This window comes from Chiloscyllium punctatum, chromosome 20 (genome assembly GCF_047496795.1).
Source record: "Chiloscyllium punctatum isolate Juve2018m chromosome 20, sChiPun1.3, whole genome shotgun sequence".
In the NCBI taxonomy this organism is placed as follows: domain Eukaryota; kingdom Metazoa; phylum Chordata; class Chondrichthyes; order Orectolobiformes; family Hemiscylliidae; genus Chiloscyllium; species Chiloscyllium punctatum.
The window spans coordinates 57,247,539-57,270,210 of record NC_092758.1 but is presented as its reverse complement, the minus strand read 5'-3'; the positions used below and the strand labels follow the sequence as shown (position 1 = coordinate 57,270,210).

Here is a 22,672-nt window from a genome sequence, read left to right as displayed (position 1 = left end):
AGCATATGGCCTTTAGAGAAGGACCTCTGCCATCCTTGATGTGGTTTACAGGTGACTTCAGACCCACATGAATGTGGTTGCCTCTTAAATGCTATCTGGCCTAACAAGCCATCAGTCAACCACTACAAATTTATTTTGAAAATTTTGTATCAATCTTGGCTCTGGAAATGACAATAATGGGAATCTTTCTCAGGATTTGTGCAATAAGCTGGTCAAACACAGTTTGGCATATGTGTACTACAGAATCGCACCTTGCAATACCCTAGGCACCATCCTTGGGTGTATCTTGTTGCATCAGAATATAGCCATAAGAGATCACAGCACATTGACATATAGTAGGGATGGAAATGTCCTGGAAGTCTTCAGCATTGACTCTGTACCCCATGATTTGTAATAGTATCTAATAGTAAATATGGGCAAAGAAACATCCTGCTTGTTCCAACTTACCACGCTTTAGCTGATGAATAAATACTTCGCTATGTTGAAAACCAATTGGAAGAACTAGTGAGGATGACAAGGGCACAAAATATGCTCCAAGTGGCGACTCCACTTTCTATCGCCCATAGTGGTCCATTAGCACAACTACTGACCAAATTGGCTAAGTTCTTGTAAAAAAAAAAGAGAAGAAACTGGTGAAATCAACATGCGACCCATATGGTTGGAGGGTCCCAAGGCAAAGGATGAGGCGTTCTTCCTCTAGACGCCATGTGGTTAGGTTTTGGCAGTAGAGGAGGCCCAGGACTTGCATGTCCTTGGTGGAGTGGGAGGGGGAGTTACAGTGAAACTGGATTTCACCAGTTTCCTCATTTCCTCCCCCCGCCCCCCCTCCCAACCTTATCCCAGATCCAACCTTCCAACTCAGCATCACTTTCTTGACTGTCCTTCCTGTCCATCTTCCTTCCCACCTATCTGCTCCACCTTTTTTCTCTGACCTATCACCTTCACCCACTTTCATCTGTCACAGTATTCCTAGCTATTGTTCTTCCTCTTCTCTTCCCCTCCCCCCGACCCCCCCAAATTTATTTTGTAGCCCCCTTGGGCCACAAGCCTCATTCCTGGTGAAGGGTTTATGCTTGAAACACCAATTCTCTCGCTCCTTGGATGCAGCCTGACTAGCTGCACGTATGAAGAAACAGGCAAACTTACTGGATGCTACAAAGGCTGTTGGCCCTGTCAACATTTCGGCATTTGTTCCCAATAACCCACTCACAGAAGCTCAGTTTAGTTTTCAGCAGAGTCACCTAGTTTCTGACCTCATTATATTCTTGATCTAACCATGAGAAAAGAGCCTATATTCCAGAGGTGAGGTGACTGTGACTGTCAAGGTATTGTCCAGAATAAAGCATCCCATGCTGATCTATCTTCAGCATTCATTCCCTTTAAAACTGACACACTGGTAACTGTGTGCACCATCTACAAAATGTATAGCATTAATTCACCTAAGCTCCTCCAATAGCACCCACCAAACCTGCACTCTCTACCATCTGTAAGGATAAGGGCAGTAGATGCATGAGAATACCAGCGTCTGCATATTCCTCTCCCAAGGCAGCCATCATCCTGACTTGGAATATTATTGTTCCTTCATTGTCAAAGTCAAAATCTTGGAACTCTCTTCCAACCAGCAATGTGGATGTACCTATGCTCCAAAAACTATAATGGTTCAAGAAAGCAGGTCACCACTATTTTCTCAAGGCCAATTAGTGTTGGCCAGTTAGGACTGATCGAGCCAGTAACACCTACATTCCATGAACAAATTTTATTGAAAGGATCCTTTTAATAATTAAGAAAGTGAGGACTGCAGGTGCTGGAGATGAGAGACGAGAGTGTGGTGCTGGAAAAGCACAGCAGGTCAGGCAGTATACAAGTAGCAGGAGAATCGATGTTTCAGGCATTCCTGATGAAGGGCTTTTGCCCGAAACATCAATTCCCCTGCTCCTCTGATGCTGCCTGGCCTGCAGCACTACACTCTCGACTCCTTTTCAATTATGGTTTATTACTATGTATCTAGATCCAGAACTCACATTCTTTCATCCCTTTTAGAAAGCCAGGTGGTTATTTGGACTCGTTTGATATAGTATACAGCGTGCTGCTCCCATACTAGTTTTTGAATGCTTTAAAATATTGTGAATTTGCTTGAGGCAAATATTAATATTGCACTCGTGCTTCTGGACATCATTTAACAAACAAAAAAAAGGTAATGGAAATGATTTGAAATTGCTGTCTTGTTTTAAGTTGCAGTTGGGGCAGCCTTTGACGTTAGCATTAAATATAGAAACAAAAGCAGTCGGAGTATACTTAAGAGATAAATCAAGAAGGCAAAAAGGGGATATGAGATAGCTTTAGTTAAGGAGAATCCAAAGGGTTTTTACAAATACATTAAGGACAAAAGGGTAACCAGGGAGAGTTTAGGGGCCCTCAAAGATCAGCAAATCGGCCTTTGTGTGGAACAGCAGGAGATAGGGGAGATACTAAACGAGTATTTTGCATCAGTATTTACTGTGGAAAAGGACATGGAAGATGTAGAATGTAGGGACATAGATGGTGACATCTTGAAAAATGTCCATATTAGAGGAGGAAATGCTGGATATCTTGAAACGCATAAAAGTGGATAAATCCCCAGGATCTGATCAGGTGTACCCTAGAACTGTGGGAAGCAAAGGAAGTGATTGCTGGGCCTCTTACTGAGATGTTTGTATCATCAATAGTCACAGGTGAAGTTCTGGAAGACTGGAGGTTGGCTAACATGATGCCACTGTTTAAGAAGGGTGGTAAAGACAAGCCAGGAAACTGTAGACCAGTGAACCTGATGTCGGTGGTGGGCAAGTAGAAATCCTGAGGGACAGGATATACATGTGTTTGAAAGGGCAAGGACTGATTTAGGGATAGTCAGCATGGCTTTGTGCATGGGAAATGATGTCTCTCAAACTCGATTGTTACTTCTTCAAAAAACACACAGAGGGCAGAGCGGTAGATGTTATCTATATGGACTTTAATAAGGTGTTTGACAAGGTTCTCCATGGCAGACTGGTAAGCAAGGTTAGATCTCGTGGAATAAAGGGGGAACTAGCCACTTGCACACAGAACTGACTCAAAGGTAGAAGTGGCGGTGGTGGAGGGTTGTTTTTCAGACTGGAGGCGTGTGACCAATGGAGTGCCACAAGAATTGGCACTGGATCCTCTACTTTTTATCATTTATATAAATGATTTGGATGTGAGCATAAGAGGTATAGTTGTTAAGTTTACAGATGACACCAAAATTGGAGGTGTACTGGACCATGAAGAAGTTTACCTCAAATGGGCCAATGGGCTGAGAAGTGGCAGATGGAGTTTAATTTAGATAAATATGAGGTGCTGCATTTTGGGAAAGCAAATCTTAGTAGGTAATGGTAAGGTCCTAGGGAGTGTTGCTGAACAAAGAGAACTGGGAGTTCAGGTTCATAGCTCCTTGAAAGTGGAGTCGCAGGTAGATAGGATAGTGAAGAAGACATTTGGTGTGCTTTCCTTTATTGGTCACAGTATGGAGTACAGGAGTTGGGAGGTCATGTTGCGGCTGTATAGGACATTGGTTAGGCCACTGTTGGAATATTGTGTGCAATTCTGCTCTCTTTCCAATTGGAAAGATGTTGTGAAATTTGAAAGGGTTCAGACAAGATTTACAAGGATGTTACCAGGGTTAGATGATTTGAGCTATAGGGAGGGGTTGAATAGGCTGGGGCTGTTTTCCCTGGAGCGTCTGAGGCTGAGGGGTGACCTTATAGAAGTTTATAAAATCGAGTGGCATGCATAGGATACATAGACAAAAACCTTTTCCCTGGGGTGTGGGAGTCCAGAACTATAGGGCATAGGTTTAGGGTGAGTCGGGAAAGATATAAAAGAGACCTAAGGGGCAACTTTTTCATGCAGAGGGTGGTACTCTTATGGAATGAGCTGACAGGAAGTAATGGAGGCTGGTACAATTGCAACATATTTAAAAGGCATTTGGATGGGTATATGAATAGGAAGGGATATGGGCCGAGTGCTGGCAAGTGGGACTAGGTTAGATTGGGATATCTGGTTGGCATGGACGGATTGGACCAAAGAGTCTGTTCCTGTGCTGTACATCTCTATGACTTTAACTATAAAAGGTTTATGGTACAAAGGGAGAGTACTTGGCCGATTTATATGCGTGATGGCCAAAAATGCTATCTAGTTTAATCACACCTTCCAGCTCTTGATAACTAACTTTGTAGGTTACAGTACTGGTCATTCTGCTATAACATGCATTTCAGTAATTTGAGTTTCCTGTAACGCGATTGACGAATTGGGGACATGGTTTTTAAAGCGCAAACCTTTAAGATGTGTGTTGGCTGTAACGAGATTACATCGCAAACACTTGAACTGCTGTTTCTAGAGCTAGATTTTTCTAATAATGCAGGGTTGCACAAGAACGCAACCACTGTGTTAAAGAACTACCTGTACCTTACGTGCATAATCAAAGTAATTTTGTTATGGTGAGGATTTTGGTCTCTACTGTCTATTCAGGAACTAAGTTTTTAAAAGCCCACAGTCCTCTGGGTGGAAACAACATTCTCCTCAATTCTGCTCTCATTCTTCTCCCAGTGACTTTCAAACCATACTCTGGTTATCAACTCTCTGCTATCTGAAATAGACAATGGCTCTCTTACCCCTCTCAACTGTATATGCTCAATGAAAGTTCCCCTCATTATCATCTGCTTCAAAAAAGACAGTCCCAGGCTATCCAATTTCCCCCATAGAGGAAATATTCTGTTTTGCCAACATCCTTGCAAATCATTTCTGTACTCTTTCTAGTGTGATCACTGGTCCTTTAACTGTTTTCTGTTGACTGTCCTTGAGTAATATGTCTGTCTAAACAATGATTTACATTGTCTCAGAATAGCAGTTGTCTTGTTTTCTGTCACCATGCCTCTAACCAAAAGAGCTTGGAAGATAATGGCCTCAGTTCTTTGATGTTAAATGCGCAGGTTGATGTGAAATAGCTCATATCTCAAAAAGGCCTCATCCTTAGCCGCCTTTTTAAATCTCATCTTCTGTCTTGAGCTTTCCATAAATAAGTAAAATATTGTTTAGGAACATAGATCACACACTGGTCTTACTGGCCATTTCAAAACCCTTTAAATCAGATTGCTATTTGAGAAGAACATTTTGCCTTAAATGTGGGCTGTTTAAGAGATCACACAAATAGTAGACTGAAACTGTTTTGGAATTGTTCCAAACTAAGACCTCAACTGAAATTTGTGCAGCTTCGTGGCATAATTAAGCACGTGAAAATATGATCAAATGAAAAACTGTGCAAATCCAATATAACCTTTTACTTATATATGATATTTCACGTGATTCATCACTGTGTGTTTCAGAGAAATAAGTTGCTGCCTAAAAATCACAGTTTTCAAAATCTAAGTTTTGAGAAGGCTTTTGAGGACTGGGAGTTTGGTTAAGGAGTGGCAAAATAGCTTAAAAGTTGACTACTGATAATGGAATAGAGAAAGGAAAGCAGAGGAGATTGAAATTGAAAGAACTGTGAACACTTTGGCATATTGGATTTGTAATAATAAAGATGGGGTAAAGATGCGGTGAGAAGCATCAAGACAGGCATTTGCAAAAAAATGGATGTGGGTATTGAATTCACCATGCTGAAGACAGTAAACTGTTAAAGGCAAACAAGCATAATGTATAGGATACAATTCTAAGTGATTGATCATTTTAAGTGGTGGAATCTGGGAAGCTGGTAAAGGCTTGACAACGAAGCATAGAAATGAAAAAGCTATGGAGGACAATTTCAGTCACTATAAGCAAAGAGTGATGTAGACATAGAATCAGGTTCATTCGATGATAGATAATATTGCAGAATTGTTACCAACAGAAGAGGGTCATTCAACCCATTGAATCTATACCAGCTCTCCAAAGACCACTGTGACTTAGTGCTATTCTGTTGTCTTTTCCCCATATTTTTGCAAATTGTTTCTGTTCAGAAAATCATGTACTGTCCACCACCACACTTTTTAGGCAACGCAATTTCAAACCTAACATTGAGTAAGAAGTCTTTTTTTTTTCGCATCTCTCATGCTACATTTGCAAATAATTTTGAATCTACTGTTGCGTTCTCAACCCTTTTACTATTGGGGACAGGTTCTCCTTGCATGTCTTAAGTTGTTGCAGAACCTCTCTCTGAACATGCTATCCATGTAACTCTCAGCCTAAAGATGTGCCATAGCATCTCCAGCCGTCACTCAGGCTCTGTAACCCAGATCTCAAACTTCAGCACCTAACAGCACTTCATGCAAATATAGTCGTCCAGGATACTGGTAGTGTCCTCGACTTCCCACAAATTATGGGCCACACATTATTCTACTTGACTGAGTAAAGCAGTCTTGTCTTAAAATTATTTCCTTAATATTAACTACTTCAGATTACTTGTATTGCTTTATTATATTGGCCCTGTCTTTGCCTTATTCTTTGTTTCTCAGTTGAATCTCAATATTGCTGCTACTTTTAAAATAATATTCTTTTCCAATTTGTAGCAAAATGAAGTAAGTCCCAGTTTCTTACCAACTAGTGACTTCACAGATTTTCTGTGATGTTGCTGCTTTTTTCGTTTTTCTTTTTAACTCAGAGTGAGCCAGTTCTCTACTTCCAGGTAAGTGATGTAGATCTTGTGACTCCCCTATGATTTACAGTCTCCCAGTCCAAACTACGTTCTCATAGGTCTGATGTATTTCTGTCACAGATGTAAGATAGTTGACTGCATTCAGGTGTTCCTTTCGCACATTAGCTTATAGCCGAGCAAAAAGTCACACATGATTCAAGGGTGGTGTGTCATTAACTTTGAGTGGGAAGCCATGGAGGAGGATGCCAAAAGGGTTACATGTGCTTTGGAGGGGACCAAATAGTAGGGCCATAGTCATACTAACATTTAACTTGACAAAGGTTTTGCTAATGCAATACTTGCTTCACAGTAAACCCAATGTTCATGGTAGTGACAGTGAAGAAGAGTTGAATATCACTATGTGTGAAGCGACTGTAAAAGGACCAGACACAGATGTTAGAATTTTTGGGCATCTTACAAAGGATAAAGGGAAGAATATGAGGCAAAGCCATGTCATGAGATACACTGTTAGAACAGGTAGCAGTGGAACTAAGCAAGGGTGACAAGCCAGATGTAGCAAATGGAGTATAATGGTGCACTCATCCACATTGTCCTCCATCTCTTTGTAGGGTGTGCCAACTTTAATCATGTTAGTCATTTCATCCTGAGTGACCTAGATGCTCCTATGTGCAGTGAAACCAAACGCAGAGTTGAAATAGATTATGTAAGAGTGTATGTTAGTTTCTTTTCCTGAGGTTTCACACTAGATGCAATTCACACACACCAACTTCTGTAAACAGTTTATTAAAGCTGGTACAAGCTAGGTGACCCCTTTGACCCTTTCCACAGGTGTGTAAAATCGAGTCAAATAGGCCCCGAACAAAGAAAACAAATCCCCTTAATACAGGTCAGTTAATAATGCTTACAGGTACTCTGGCCACTCTTCTTCAACCACACCCCCTCAACCATAACCACATGTTACCCAGGTACAATGGTAGGATGGGGACCCTGTCAGAGATAATGTAAATGCCCTAACCCTGGGGAATTGTTATGCAAACGATTTCCTGACTCAGTGATTCCCCAAGACAATGTAGGTGTGATATGTCCAAGCTTCATTCGATGGCCATGAAAGCATTTCTGAATAGATGGGACTGAATGAGAGTTTAACTTGACAATAGCAGCAGAAAGCAGTAAATGGCTCCCCAAATCAAGTGTGAGTCATCCACATTGCTGCATGAATGCTGTACATCTGTATGTATGTGTGTAAGTGAGATATGTTAAATTTACCTTATTGCTACCAGGTAATTGATTAATTTTGGAGTCTTCCCGACCCACCCCTCCTGACTCCCTCCAAGTAGCTGAGCTATGTCTTGAATGATTCAAGATGGCGCTGATGCTGGGCGACTCTTTGTGAGCTGTCTACAGCAGACCTTATTCTCTTATTTCTTATAACTATTCAACATTTTTAAACCTAAGTTCTGAGTCTAAAAATTATTCTTGCTTTGCATACTTCCTGTGCTGCTGTAACCTTGCATGCCTCACTCTATCTAAGCATCATATGATCTGTATGTCCTTGTTTACTGTGATCTGCTTGCAAAGCAAAGCTTTTCACTGCACTTGGATAAATCAAATTGCATATGTACTGCCCTGTGTCATACAACATCATAAAGTTTCTACTATGCTACATTGAGCCATAATTTGCTGTAATTTGGTTTAAATGTTAGGCTTGCCCTTAGAAGTTAAGGGTTTTTTTGCATTGAAAATCATTGACCATGTAAGCTGATAATATCATAGTGAGGAAATAGTATCAAAGACAGGACAGACGACTCATTTTCTAAACCAATGAGATTGAAGCATTATGAAATTGCCAATAAGGATGAAGAAGAAAGAGTGAGTGGATTCTTTGTTAAATCAGTGACAGGAAGGAAAAGAGTGGAAAAGTATTTTTGTAAAAGTTTTAATGTAATGTTTATAGAATGTTTTGTTAATTCATTCGTGGGATGAGGGTTTTGCTGGACAGGCCAGCATGTATTGCCTATCCATAATTTCCCTGAGGGCAGTTAAAGAGTCAACCACATTGCTGTAGGTCTGGAGTCACACATAGGCCAAACCAGATAAGGATAGCAGTTTCCTTCTCTAAAGGGCATAAGTGAACCGAATGGGTTTTCCCACCAATTGACAATCTAATCTTAAAAGAGTAGCATTGGCCATTCTTCAGTCCTTTAGAACCTCTCCTGAGGCCAACGAAGATGCAAGAATATCTGTTAAGGCCCCAGCTATTCCCTCTCTTCCCACAAGCAGTATCCTGGAATAGATTCCATCTGACCCTGGGGACTTAATGTATTTCAAGATACCCAACACTTCCTCCTTCGTTAGGTTGACCTGCCCAAGAGCATCCCTCCTTTTCCTCGCTCCAGTGAATACTGATAAGGTACTCATTAAGGATATCACCCATTTCCTCTGGCTCCACACACAACCTCCCTCTTTTATCCTTGAGTGGGCCTACTCTTTCCCTAGCTACCCTCTTGTTCCTAATCTATGTATAAAATGCATTGGGATTCTCCTTAACCCTGCTGGTCAAAGACATTTCATAGCCCTTTGTAGCCTTCCCAACTCCCCATTTGACCTCCTTCCTACTTTCTCTATACTCTTCAAGGAGTTTGTTCTGTTTTTATTTGCATAGACATTAGTTATGCTTCCTTTTCTTTGACTTGGGTGATAATTTCCCCTATCATCCAAAGTTCCTAAAATCTGCCATTCTTGTCCTTCATTTTCACAGGAACATACCTATCCTTCACTTTAATCAACCGATCCTTAAGAGAATCCCACGTGTCAGATATGAATTTACCCTCAAACAGCGGCTCCTAATCCACATTCTCCTGTTCTTGTCTGATTCGTAGGTCTTCCCCCAACTTAACACCTTCATCTGAGGCCCACCCTTGCCCTTATCCATACGTACTCGAACCCTATGGAATTATGGTCACTACACCCAAAATATTCCCTCACTGAAACTTTGATCACATGGCCAGGCTCATTTCCCAATACCAAGTCCAGTATTGCCCCCTCCCTTGTTGGTCTATCCACATACTGTTTCAAAAAACCCTCCTGGACTCACCTAACACATTGCTCCCCATATGAACAGTAAAAATGTGGGAAGTTAAAATCAACCTCACAACAACCCTGTGATTTTTCATTTTCCTAGAATCTGACTACATATCTCTCCCTCGATCTCCTAGCAGCTGAGAGATCCATAATGCAGCCTCAGCATTGTGTTTGGACCCTTCCTATTCCTGAGCTCCCTCCAGAATGCCTTACTGAAAGATTCCTCCACAGAGTCCTCCCTCAGCAAAGCTGTGAGATGCTGCTTAGCCAGTAATGCAACATCCCCCCCGCCCCGCCTCATCTAAACATCGCTATCTCTCGATAGCTTGGTAATAAAGTTGAGAAGGAATCAAGTTTTAGATATTTTGGTTAGTGAACTGACACTTTAACATCTGCTGTTGTTCAATGAATCAGGTTTCTCCAGCCACAAGAAATCCTGCTGATCTGATTTTATTTTGCCTGCTATTTTGAAAATGGCTACCACAGGTACTCATTCTAATGAAATGTGACATGATACTCTGAGAGCTGTTTATTTTACCTTAAGGTTAAATATATGCCGATTTCTTTTTAATAAATTGGCAAGAGCATTTTTGAACATGTCAGTTCTCTGTAAGGCAAACTCTACACGTCCTCCCCATCGCCCCTCACCATATTTAAACTTTACAGCATCCATCCTGCCGTCTGGCTTAATAATTTATTCTGCATGTTTGTCCTTGCAATGGGTTCTATGATTTTCCAGCAGAGAGTGAGTTCCACTTATTTGTTGTGATTTCCCTTACTGGTTCTAATCGGTTTATTTTCTTCGCTTTTATTATGGATAGTCACCTTTTTAATTGAAGAAAGGGAAAACCAGAACTTCAGACCAAAGTGTTATAAACAGGCTGGCACTAAGCGTTATTTTAGGTCACAGGAATAAAACCTAATTATAGTAACCAGTGGGATCCTTTCCCCTCCATTGAGAATACTTGATTCAGTGATTGTGTTGTTTTCCAAATTGATTTTGCAGCTTTTGAAAACTTTAAAGTAGAATTTAAACTTAGCAGTGAAATTGGCAATCTGTCACTTTTACACAATTAAGTCTATCCAAAGTGCATCGTTTGAGTTTCAAATGGAAAGTTCTAAATTAGGAGGAGTTGTCAGAGCTCATAATAGGTCTTTGCACACAGCTGCTACTGCCAGCGTAAAACTGTACACAAGTGCAGTCATAAGATAGTTGGGTTCATATCAAATCCCAGTGGCAATGAGCAGGCTTGGGGGTGGGTAAAGTGGACTGTAGTGACTGCTAAACTTAATTTTTTTGGCAGCCATCAAATCTGTTAATCGGGTGTTAACTTTGTTTCACAAATTGGTTGCATAGTTAAACATTTGATCATACTGAAAGGAGGGGTGACAGAATGTTGCATATTTTCTATGAAAAGGGAACTTGTATAATGGCAAGTAACAAACACCCGCAGAAACATTTCTATTTTTATTTGTTTCATGGTTGTGAACTAACAACTCAAGTAGTTAGTTTGCAAGTCACCAGGGAAAGTGTTATTTTGATTAATGTTTGCTTCAATGGCATTTGAAATCTATTTATTTAATTACAAATCTAGGGCAACTAGAAGCATATGCCAGGGTCATCTGACTTGAATTAAAATAAAGAAGTGATGGAAAGAAGTCAAGGTTTCATCAGAGCTTTGATGTCAAATGGAGTAATGTTTTGTGGTGGAATAACAGCATTGGATTATAGTAGTGGTAACCCATAGGTCTGGAGTGATTATAATTTTTTGCTTTTACTTTTATGCCCCAAAATAAGCACATAATTTGTCGGTAACTGTCATAAAGTACATTTATACACTAGCACCCTCTTATTTACAGTTAAACATATTAGATTCTTTAATTTATATAAGAAATGATGACTTAGTACGGGTTGTAGTTTTCCAAAGTTTAAACAGATATTGATCACTGGCAGCTGGGTAGTGTTTTATTTATTTTACTAGATTTTCAAAAGTTATTTATGAGTAATGAACAATGATTCCAATCATTTCTGTTTCCTTTCATTCTTAAAGCCATATAGGTTTTCCTAAAGATATTACATTTTGACTTCAAAGTCAAATGATTTCTTAATGTTGTTATTGTACTTGCTCACTTTGTTACAAATATGTGTTATGTTTCCTTCTATCGGATGGAGACCAGAAACTAAAGTTAAGCTTTGTGTAGTATAAAACATTTTTTGATTGATTGGTTGAAGCATCACACTGCAGAATGGGAAGTAGGTGGTGTTTATTGGCTGGAGTTCAAGATAAGCTTGTTATCCATCCACACAATTTTGTGCTGGATTTTATGCTACCTTATTGGCTGTTTTGAAACTGGTGAGGATGCTTGTTAAGATAATTGTAGGCAATTTACCTACTATTTTACCATGGGCGGAGTGGTTTCAGGCAGCCTATTGTCCAGTGAGTCAATTGAGCCCCTTAGAGCCAATTAATTCCCATTTACAGACCTCCTCACTGTCACCAGGATTTAACCAATGGTGGAATGTCTCTTGTGACACAGTTGTAGTGTGTCTCCCTCTGGGCCAAAGGGTTCAAGTCCCAACTGCCTCAGTATATGTCATAACATGTCTGAACAAGCTGGTTGAAGATATATTTAACCATTGGCAACAACACACCTGGCAGGTTTCACTTTGCAAAGCTAGGTGGAGGAGCTTTCCTTTTTAACAGATCTTATGAGCACATTCTTGCCCATCCTCAAGAACGTGTTTCCCCTACTTGAAACGTCATGTCTTCTGTCTGACCCATCCCTCAAAGCCCACCATATCCAAATCTTAATACATTGGCTCAAATTGCTGAAGAATCCCTAGTATAGTTGAATGGCTGACAGCTCCCTGAAGTGGGACTAGCTGACCCAGAATAGTGACAATTCCATGGACAATTGGCCATCACATGATGTGGGGGAAGCGTGCTCCTATCCTGGTCTCCCCCAACATCTTAGCTGGAATTTTAAGCATTGACAGATATGTTGTCAGATATGCATTATTCTAGTTGGTTGAAGAAAATAGTTAAAAATCACACAACATCAGGTTATAGTCCAACAGGTTTAATTGGACTGCTCCTTCATCAGGTGGTTGTGGAGGGCACAATTGTCAGGCACAGAATTTATATTCCATTGTTACAATTAACTGGAGAATGCAACTTTTTTAAAAACATTTTTGATTTACACATGAAAGAAGTGCAACTATCATAGTATTCTAACAGATGAAAGCGTCAACAAACAATTAAGGCATTATTCAATGTATAATTTCAGTTACATCACACTGTAAACGTTTGCTATAAATTCTGTGCCTTACAATTGTGTCCTCCACAACCACCTGATAAAGGAGCGGCACTCCGAAAGCTAGTGCTTCCAGTTAAACCTGTTGGACTATAACCTGGTCTTGTGTGATTTTTAACTTTGTGCACCCCAGTCCAACACCGGCATCTCCAAATCATGAAGAAAATAGTGTTATTTTTTAACTAGATTTGTGCTACCAGCTCATTGTTGGAGGGGTGAGACCTGCAGGAGGATTTAGGGCAAGTTGTATCTTAGTGACACCAATGGTGGGAGGGCTATCTATTGTACTTAACAATATGTCAAACTTTGTTAGAGAGACGAACCCATTATAAATTGCTGGGTACTTCTGAGCTGTAGGCTGAAGCTAATCACATTTCAATTTAAAAAGTTCTGTGACCAAGCAGCAATTTAAATTTTGATGTGAATAGTTATCTCTATTGATTTCTAAGCACCAGCATTATCTCTTTATTTGATGGCACTTTCTTTAAAATAATCCAGAAAAATTTGAGGCTTTAAGCAGAAACTTTGAGTAATATTTGGCATTTAAGTTGCTTAAAAATTACTTTCAGACCTAAGGGTTTCTGCCAGTGCTGTTGTCATCCAATCCACCTCAATCATCAAAACTTTATTCTTCCCGACTCCAATTCACTAATCAATGCCATTAGAGAACCAACATTTCTCTCTCTTGCTCTCTACATTTCCCTGCTATATCCCCCTCGACCTTTTTGCCCAGTTTTTATCACCTCCCTGTCTTAAACACCTGGGATACTATTTAAAAATGATTCCATGTTGTTTATAATACTAATGACCACTCGCACGTGCAAACAGACTGTGAGGTTTTGCACTAGATCTCACTCTGATTAGAAATTCAATTCAGAATGCAATAAAGGGAATTTGGGACTTGCATGAAAAATAGAAGCAACCGTGTATCTTTTTAAGGAGACGGATTGAAGTAGGTGCACAGAATCTGAATCCGGAAATTGAAGTTAGAATATTCAATTTGATGAATAAAAGACTTTTCCAGCACAGAAACCCATTCGGCCCATTCCAGTAGCCATTCTATGGCCAGTCCCAATTCCCAGTTCTGTGATACCACTGGATGGGTAGGTTTATTTCCATAAGAGCATAAGGCACAGGAGCAGAAATTAGGCCATTGAGTCTCTTCTGCCATTCAATCATGGCTGAGAAGTTTTTCAACCTCTTTCTCCCCATAAACCTTGATCACCTTAATACTCAAGAATCTATCTGTCTCAGTCTTAAATATACTCAATGACCTTGCCTTCACAGCCTTCTGTGGCAATGAATTCCATAGGTTCACCACTCTCTGGCTGAAGAAACTTCTTCCTATCTCATTCTAAAAGGTCTTCCCTTAATTCTAAGGTTGTGCCCTCGGGTCCTAGTCTCTCCTACCAATGGAAACATCCTCCTAACATCTACTCTGTCCAGGCCTTTCAATATTCTGTAAGTTTCAATTAGATCCCACCCAATCCTTCTAAACTCCATTGAGAATAGACCTGGCTCCCTCAAATGTTCCTCCTATATTAATTCCTCCTATTTTCATTCCTGGGACCAGTCTAATGAACCTTCTGTGAACATGCTCCAAGGTCAATATATCCATCCTGAGATATAGGGTCCAAAACTGCACACAATACTCCAAATGTCTTTTGTCCCGAGCCTTGTAAAGCCTCAGAAGTATATCCCTGTTTTTACATTCAAATCCTCTCGAAGTAAACACCATCATTGCATTTGTCGCCTTAACTACTGACTCAACCTGCAAGTTTATCTTGAGAAAATCTAGGACTAGAAGTCCCAAGTTTCCTTGCACTGCTGACTTCTGAATTTTCTGCCCATTTAGAAAATAGTCCATGCTTCTATTCTTCCACTTTCCCATGTTGTACCTTATCTGCGACTTCCTCTCCTAACCCGTCCAAATCCTCCTGCATCCCCCGGCACCTCAGTGCTATCTGTCCCTCTACCTACCTTTGTATCATCTACAAACTTAGCCAAAATGCCTTCAGTTCCTTCACCTGGATCATTAATGTATAAAGTATTTCGAGAGGCAATGGAATCTTCAGATTTTACACTATAGTTTTTCCTGTCAGTATTTGATTCTGGTATACCTAACTATGTTCTGTCACGTGAAAGAAATGAAGGTTTTTTTCTTATGTCTTTTTATAAAATATTTTTTCAAATATTCTCCTGAAAAAAAATTAAGTGTAAAGGGATCAGACTTGTATAAGTTCATTTTCAGTGCTGGACAATTTGGTAATTAATATTTGGTTTGAAGATTGCTTATACTGCATACATTACTATAGGGCAGTCTGTAACCTTTCTGGGAGTACTTGGTGAGATTGATCATCTCTGTAGAGTAACTAACTTCATGTAATTCAAAGCCAAGTCTCTTGACAAGGTATCTATTACTGCAAAGCTTCTAGATGAGCACAACAACACATACTTGCAACTTTGTACATAATAAAGTTTTTGTATGCTATTTAGCCCCTTGAACCTGTTTGAGTCCTACAACATGGAGACAGACCCATTGGTCCAATCAGTCCATGGCGACTATAATCCCAAACTAAATTAGTCCCACCTGCCTGCGCTTGGCCCATATCCCCCCCAAACCTTTCTTTTTAATGAACATATCCAAAATGAATCAAAATAAAAATCTTAATTACTGAAATGTAATGACTATAATAAAGTTAGAAGTAAGCTTAGAATCTCGAGCAACTGCCATATTCATGCTACACTCTATCCACGTTTTTGTTCTGCTATTCATTGGGATCATGATTGATCTATGACCTGATTCAACATGTCAGTCTTTGCCCCTCGTCTATTTACAATGTGGAAATCTACCTATCAAAGATTTAAAATGTATAATTGTTTTAAAATGAACTATTCTTGGTCTAGCACCCACGGTGATTATGTAAGATGGCATTGAATGATTCCGTTCAAAAAGGATCTAAGTTTTCCTCCTGTTGAGAGGCCTAGACTTGGTGAAGTTTCTGATTAAAACGCAGAGAACCATTCGGGCAAGTGAAACGTGTGTAGAACAAAATTGAACGTAATTGTGATGCTCTGACCCTTAATCTTCACCTGATCCCCTTGATTGTAACTTGTCAAGATTCATTATGCTCATTGTGCTTGGTGAAGGCGAGTTGAATATGCTGTTCCATTTTTGCGGTCATATCTGGTTGTTTATACAATTTTTTTTCTGAAAGAGAAATCTTCACACTTACGCAAGTATTACATTCTACCAGAACTCTGTGCAACTCTCAAAAAGTCATTGACCTAAAGAAAGGTAGGTCAAAAGATATGCAGGTCAGGTGAATTGGCCATGTGAAATTGTCCATAGTTGTTAGGTGCATTAGTCGGAGGGAAAATGAGTCTAGGTGGGTTACTCTTCAGAGGGTCGATGTGGACTTGTTGGGCCGAAGGGTCTATTTCCATACTGTAGGGAATCTAATCTAGTCAAAAAGCAGTTAATTTTGCGGCTAATGGTATAATAACCACCTGAGGCCCCCTTTGTCTTAAACATTCAAGTTTGAGTATGAGTTGCTGCTTTAAGAAGCAAAGACATAAAGATACAGTACTAGTATTTAGCACATATATAGATTTAAAATTGCCAAATTTTCTTGAAGTATGATTAAATAATGAGCAATTTAATTGCTCACAAGCAACTAAATTGAGTTTTAAAACTTAATTTAGAAAGTTGCAAATTCCTTACACCAGTTTACTTGACCACTCAGTTTGCACTGCGATTCATTGGCAACTGCAGATTTGGAAGTCTGATACTGCTTTCCTATAATTTCTGCAATACCAGTAAGGCTGGTAGGTAATGATTGAGGGCTTCTGATTTGTTTTCCTGACATTCATCACCATAAAATTGCTGGTATTAAATGTAGCATCTCACCGGTCACCTCAGTTTAAAGCGTTATAACTCAGCAATGACTATAAATTCACTATTTTTCTGATCTTTATGCCCAATGTCAGGCTCTGCTAAGTATTTTTCGAGTAAAACCAGCTGTATTGAGTTGCTTCTTGACACCATTGAACTAGAAGCGTGGACGGCACGGTGGCACAGTGGTTAGCATTGCTGCCTCACAGCGCCAGAGACCCAGGTTCAATTCCTGCCTCAGGTGACTCTCTGTGTGGAGTTTGCACATTCTCCCCGTCTGCGTGGGTTTCCTCCGGGTGCTCCGGTTTCCTCCCACAATCCAAACATGTGCAGGTTAGGTGAATTGGCCATGCTAAATTGCTGTAGTGTTAGGTGAAGGGGTAAATGTAGGAGAATGGTTCTGGGTGGGTTACGCTTCGGCGGGTTGGTGTGGGCTTGTTGGGCCGAAGGGCCTGTTTCCACACTGTAAGTAATCTAATCTAATCTAGAACCATTGCCAGATAGACAATGATGCAACTTGTGCAGCTTAATATATTTAAAAATTACAAGATCACTTTGTCATTGCTTCTCAGCCAAAAATTCTATTTTTCTAAAGGAATACCTTTGTTTTGGAAGTGGAGATACACTGAACCTTAAAACTCATGTCTGCTGAAGAAAATGAAGATATCTCCCTCTTAAGATGTTTGAAAGCCAATTAAATATTTAATACAATCACTGATGATTTGTAGGCAGCCAATTTTCACACAGTATTTGGCCAAGCAATAAAATGAATAAGGTGTTCTTCTTATTTGACATCCTAATACGGGGACTAATGGCCCCTTATTCTGAAGTTTTCTTGAAACTCCTGTGTTTATTCACCTTATCTTTATCCTTCATAATCTTTAAATATTTGCGATCAAATAGTCCCTTAGTCTTTACAAGATGCTTAAAGTTGTTTATGGCTAACCTTTGCCTCTTAGTTGTACACTAACTGGTAATCCTGTATGACTTTCCTTCAAATATCTTCTTTCCTTTTTCAAAACGAGAATTAAAACTTCACTCGTTTTTCCGTCATGCAGTTCCAATTTTTGCATATTCAAACTTTATTGTCAATTAAGGCTGATTCCTTAAATTGTTAAATTTTTAAATTACTAATTTCTTTAAGTTGCCTGTAAATACTGTAAAAGTTTGTTCATTTAAGCCCTAAAATATTTTCCCATATTCTCTCCACTTTGTAATCTGTGTCCTTTTCTGTGCCAAATTACAGTAAACATTTGTGTTAAATTGTAGCTGCCACGTCCCTGGAAATTGTACCTTGGCTGTTATCTTATTGAATTTGTTCCCACTGATTATGTTGATTTTTCACCACTCATTTTTGCACTACTTTCAAATTTCAATCTACTACTTAACAGCAAATATTAAAAATAATTGCAGTCGAAACAATGTCTGACTCACTGTCATTTGCCAAACAAACCAATTTCTAATACAATCTACTATATAGTCATATGCCCAAGAGACCAAACCCAGTAAAAGTTTCATACATCAGGCAGTATGATCATGCGATGTGCACTACTTCTGGTCAAATCAGCATGAACTTGATCGTATTTTAGCATTTCTGATCAAGCTTCAGTTGGGAATGCAGTTGCAAAATAGTAGTTTTATATGTCAACATCTTTCCTATTCTTAGGTTTCATCTTTGTGTTAATACTTCTGAGTAGCCTCATGCCTCTTTGTACACTTCATTTACTTACACTCTGAAGAAATCTTTATTTTTATTTTGAGCTTATTTTGCTTGCATTTATTTTTGCAGTCTCTAATTTCTTAGTCTGTTCTTCCCAATGCTTGTCTCACCTTTAGTTGTCCATATTGGTTTAACATTTTTCATTTATCCATGACTTGTTTCAAGAAAGAATTATTGTCTGCATCTTAAAAGATCCCATTTAAAGTTTCAATATTATATTTTCTGATTTTTTTTTAATTTTGTACATAAGAATAAGTACATAAATAATCATTCATCACAAGGAAGAACTCAACATTTTTACCGCTTGATGTTTCTCATTTCTTTTGAGTTAGTTGAAACTCTCCCACCAGTAATGCCATCGTTCTCTTTTTCTCATTCTTTTAATGTCTTATTAAATAATGAGTTGTCTGGCTTGGCACTTCACAGCAAACAATGAAACCTGTGATCTTTTTGTCTAATGTACAACAGAAAAGCAGCCAGGACATTTACAAGAAAGGTGGTGTTTGGCAAAAGTGGATGAGGTGAATTTTACACTGTAGAGCTGAAATAGACACCCTTTAACTGGAAATTAAAATCAGGGTACCAAGAACTTAAAAGATAACTTCAATATTTTCCAGGTGCAGTCAAAGAGCCCACTTAATCAATCAATCATCTTGGGTTTAAACCTTTCATCTCAAGGGCACTTAAAGAAGACTTAACTAAATATGCATTGAAACTAGACACTGCTACCCTTTAAGTTTGTACCTGTGTAAGTGAGGACTGTAAATAACTACATGAAGGTCATAACTACACAATGTGTCAGTTATTTTTGTCAGAGGTAGTAGGGGTAGAAATTGCTCATTGTTTAAGAAAACCTTGTGATTGGCTACATACTGAGGGGATTGGTTAGCTTAGTTGCTTGAATGACTCTTTGCAATACAGTGTGATGCCAACAATATGGGTACAATTCTCATACCAGGTGAGATTACCATGAAGGACCCTTTCTTCTCAACCTCTCTTCATCTCCTGCAACATGACCCTGAGGTTAAACCATCACCAGGTGTCTCTCTTCAGTGAGAGAGCAGCTCTGTGGTTTGCTATGCTGGGATTATGGTGACTTTACTGCTATTGTAAAAAAAAAGGTTAACTACATTTTACGTAGAAAATTGTGCTAAAAAATAACTTAAATCTTTGCTGTGGCCAAAAATGAAGTTTTAAGAGAAACTTTAGATGAATCATCTTTTCTCATCTTGCCATAACACAGATTGAAGGGGTTTGGTCAGTGCCAATGAAGAAAAGGGGAAAGCGAAGCCTCCAGGCCAAACCAGATTTGCATGAAGGTCTTCAAACAGGGCTTTTGTTTGCCTTTGCAACTTCTGAGTCTAAAGCAAGGGTTTAAATCTGAGCACTATAAGGGTGAGAGAGACTAGGGAATTACATTTAAAGATAGGTCAGTGAATAATAAATGCAAACATTTAGAAATATGGAGATGTACATTATGGAAATAGACCCTTTGCTCTAATTCCATGCCAACCAGATATCCTAAATAAATCTAGTCCCATTTGCCAGCATTTGGCCCATATCCTTCTAAATGTAATTATACCAGCCTCCACCACTTCCTTTGGCAGCTTATTCCATACACTCACTACCCCTCTGTATGAAGAAGTTGCCCCTTAGGTCCCTTTTTAAACCTTTCTAGTTTTGGACTCTGCACACCAGGGAAAAGACCTTGTTTATTTGCCTTATCCATGCCCCTCATGATTTTCTAGATCTCTGTAAGGTCACCTATCGGCCTCCAATGCTGCAGGGAATACAGCCCCAACCTATTCAGCTTCTCCATATAGCTCAAATCCTCCAACCCTGGAAATATCCTTGTTAATCGTTTCTGAACCCTTCCAAGTTTCACAACGTTAAAAATCACACAACACCTGGTTATAGTCCAACAGGTTTATTTGGAAATACAAGGTTTTAGCACACAGCTCCTTTGCCAGGTCGCTAGTGGGGCATGATCATAGGATACAGAATTTAAAGCAGAAGATCTATAGCCAGGCCAACGCTGGCAACTCCACATCAAAGTTTCACATCTTTCCTTTAGCAGGAGACCAGAATTGCACACAGTATTCCAAAAGTGGCCGAACCAATGTCCAACTGCAACATGACCTTCCAACTCCTATACATAATGCAATAACCAGTAAAGCAAGCATTCTAAATGCCTCATTCACTATCCTGTCTCCCTGCAACTCCACTTTCAAGCAACTATGAAACTTCACTTCAACGTCTTTGTTCAGCAACACTCCCTACGAACTTACCATTAAGTGTGTACATGCTGCCCTGATTTGCTTTTCCAAAATGCAGCACCTCTCGTTTATCTAAATTAAACTCCATCTGCCACACCGTCGCCCATTGGCCCATCTGATCAAGATCCCGTTGTAATCTGAGGTAACCTCCTTCGCTGTCCACTGCACCTCCAATTTTGGTGTCATCTGCAAACTTAATAACCATCCCTCCTATGTTCACATTCAAATCATTTAAATAAATGATGCAAAGCAGTGGACCCAGCACAGATCCTTGTGACATACCACTGGTCGCAGGCCTCCAGTCAGAAAAGCAACTCTCCACCACCTCTGTCCTCTGAAACCAGTTCTTTGAAGAATTAATTCTTACTTTTCAAAAGATATACTTTGACTTAATGAATTGAAGATAAACAATAATAGTAGCCCGTTATTGCTAACTGAAAAGTCTGTATAGTATGGAAAATAATGTGTGCATGTAATTTGGGAAAATGTGAGATCATGCATTTTGGCAGGAAGAATAGATGAGCTTATTTAAATGGTGAAAGACTGCAGAAAACTACAAAACATAAAAGCTCAGCAAGCAAGTTCAGCTAAAATAGGATGAAAATGGCATTTTTCCCTTTATTTCAAAAGAGAATATTAAAAATAGGGAAGTATAGCTAAAACTATAAAAGTCCCTAGTTAGACCACACCTGGAATACTGTGAACAATTTTTGGCTCCTTAGCCAAGAAACAATATGCTGGAATTGGAGACAACCCAAGAAGGTTCACTAAGTTGATCCTAGGTTTGCAATCATTGCCTTATGAGGAGAGACTGAGTACTTTGGGCTCATACATAACAGTGAAGAAGAATGAAAAACAGCCTTATTGAAATGTACAAGATTCTTAGGAGACTCGACAGAGTAGGTTTGGAGAGGGTATTTGGACGGACCAGAGAGCATAATCTCAGAGTAAGTAATCACCCATTTAAGACAATGATGAGGAAGATATTTTTTCTGAGTGTGATGATTAAATATATTGGTCATTAAATATATTTAAGACAGTAGACAGACTTTTAATCCGTAAGGGAATTCAGAGTTATGGGGATACAACAGGAAAGTGGAATTGAAAGTTCTGAGATCACAGCATTAGTGGGGGAAGAGTTCAAATGTGTGGAAAATTTTAAAAAATAAACATTAATGGCGAATATAGGAGTGCGTGAAGCATTTAGGATAAAATTGATTTACTAGCACAAATAAAGACAAACGAGTATGATTTGGTGGTGATTATTGAGACATGGTTACAGGGAGGCCAGGTTTTGGAATTGACTATCCAAGGGTATTCTTGTTTTGGAAAGATAGGCAGAAAGTAAAACAAAGCAGTGGAGCCTTGTTAGTAAAAGAGATTAGTGCTGTAGTGAGAAATGAAATAGGCACTGGAGATCAAGACCCAGAATCAGTCTGGGCAAAAATAAGAAATAGGAAAGGGAAGAATTCCCTGGTGGGAGTAATCTGTAGGTGCCTAGACAATGATTCCTCAGTGGGGCTTAGTATCAAACAGGAAATGCTGAGCGCTCGTAAGAAAGGTACGTTATTAATTGTGTGATTTTTGTTTATATGCATATAGACTAATTTAATCAAATTGGCAAAGATAGCCTCGAGGGAGAGATCATTCAATGCATTAGAGATCATTTTTGGACCAAAATATTGTGTAATCAATCAGAAAAAACAGACTTTTCTGAATTTGGTATTATGGAGGGAAGTGAAATTAATTAAAGGTATCAT

General features: G+C 39.3%; 1 protein-coding gene across 3 annotated transcripts in view; it reads left to right on the top strand.

The window, feature by feature from the left end:
- The window catches only part of ubtd2 (ubiquitin domain containing 2), a 72,576-nt gene that overhangs the window by 34,850 nt on the left and 15,054 nt on the right, over positions 1 to 22,672 (top strand). The gene's annotated exons all lie outside the window — the stretch shown is intronic.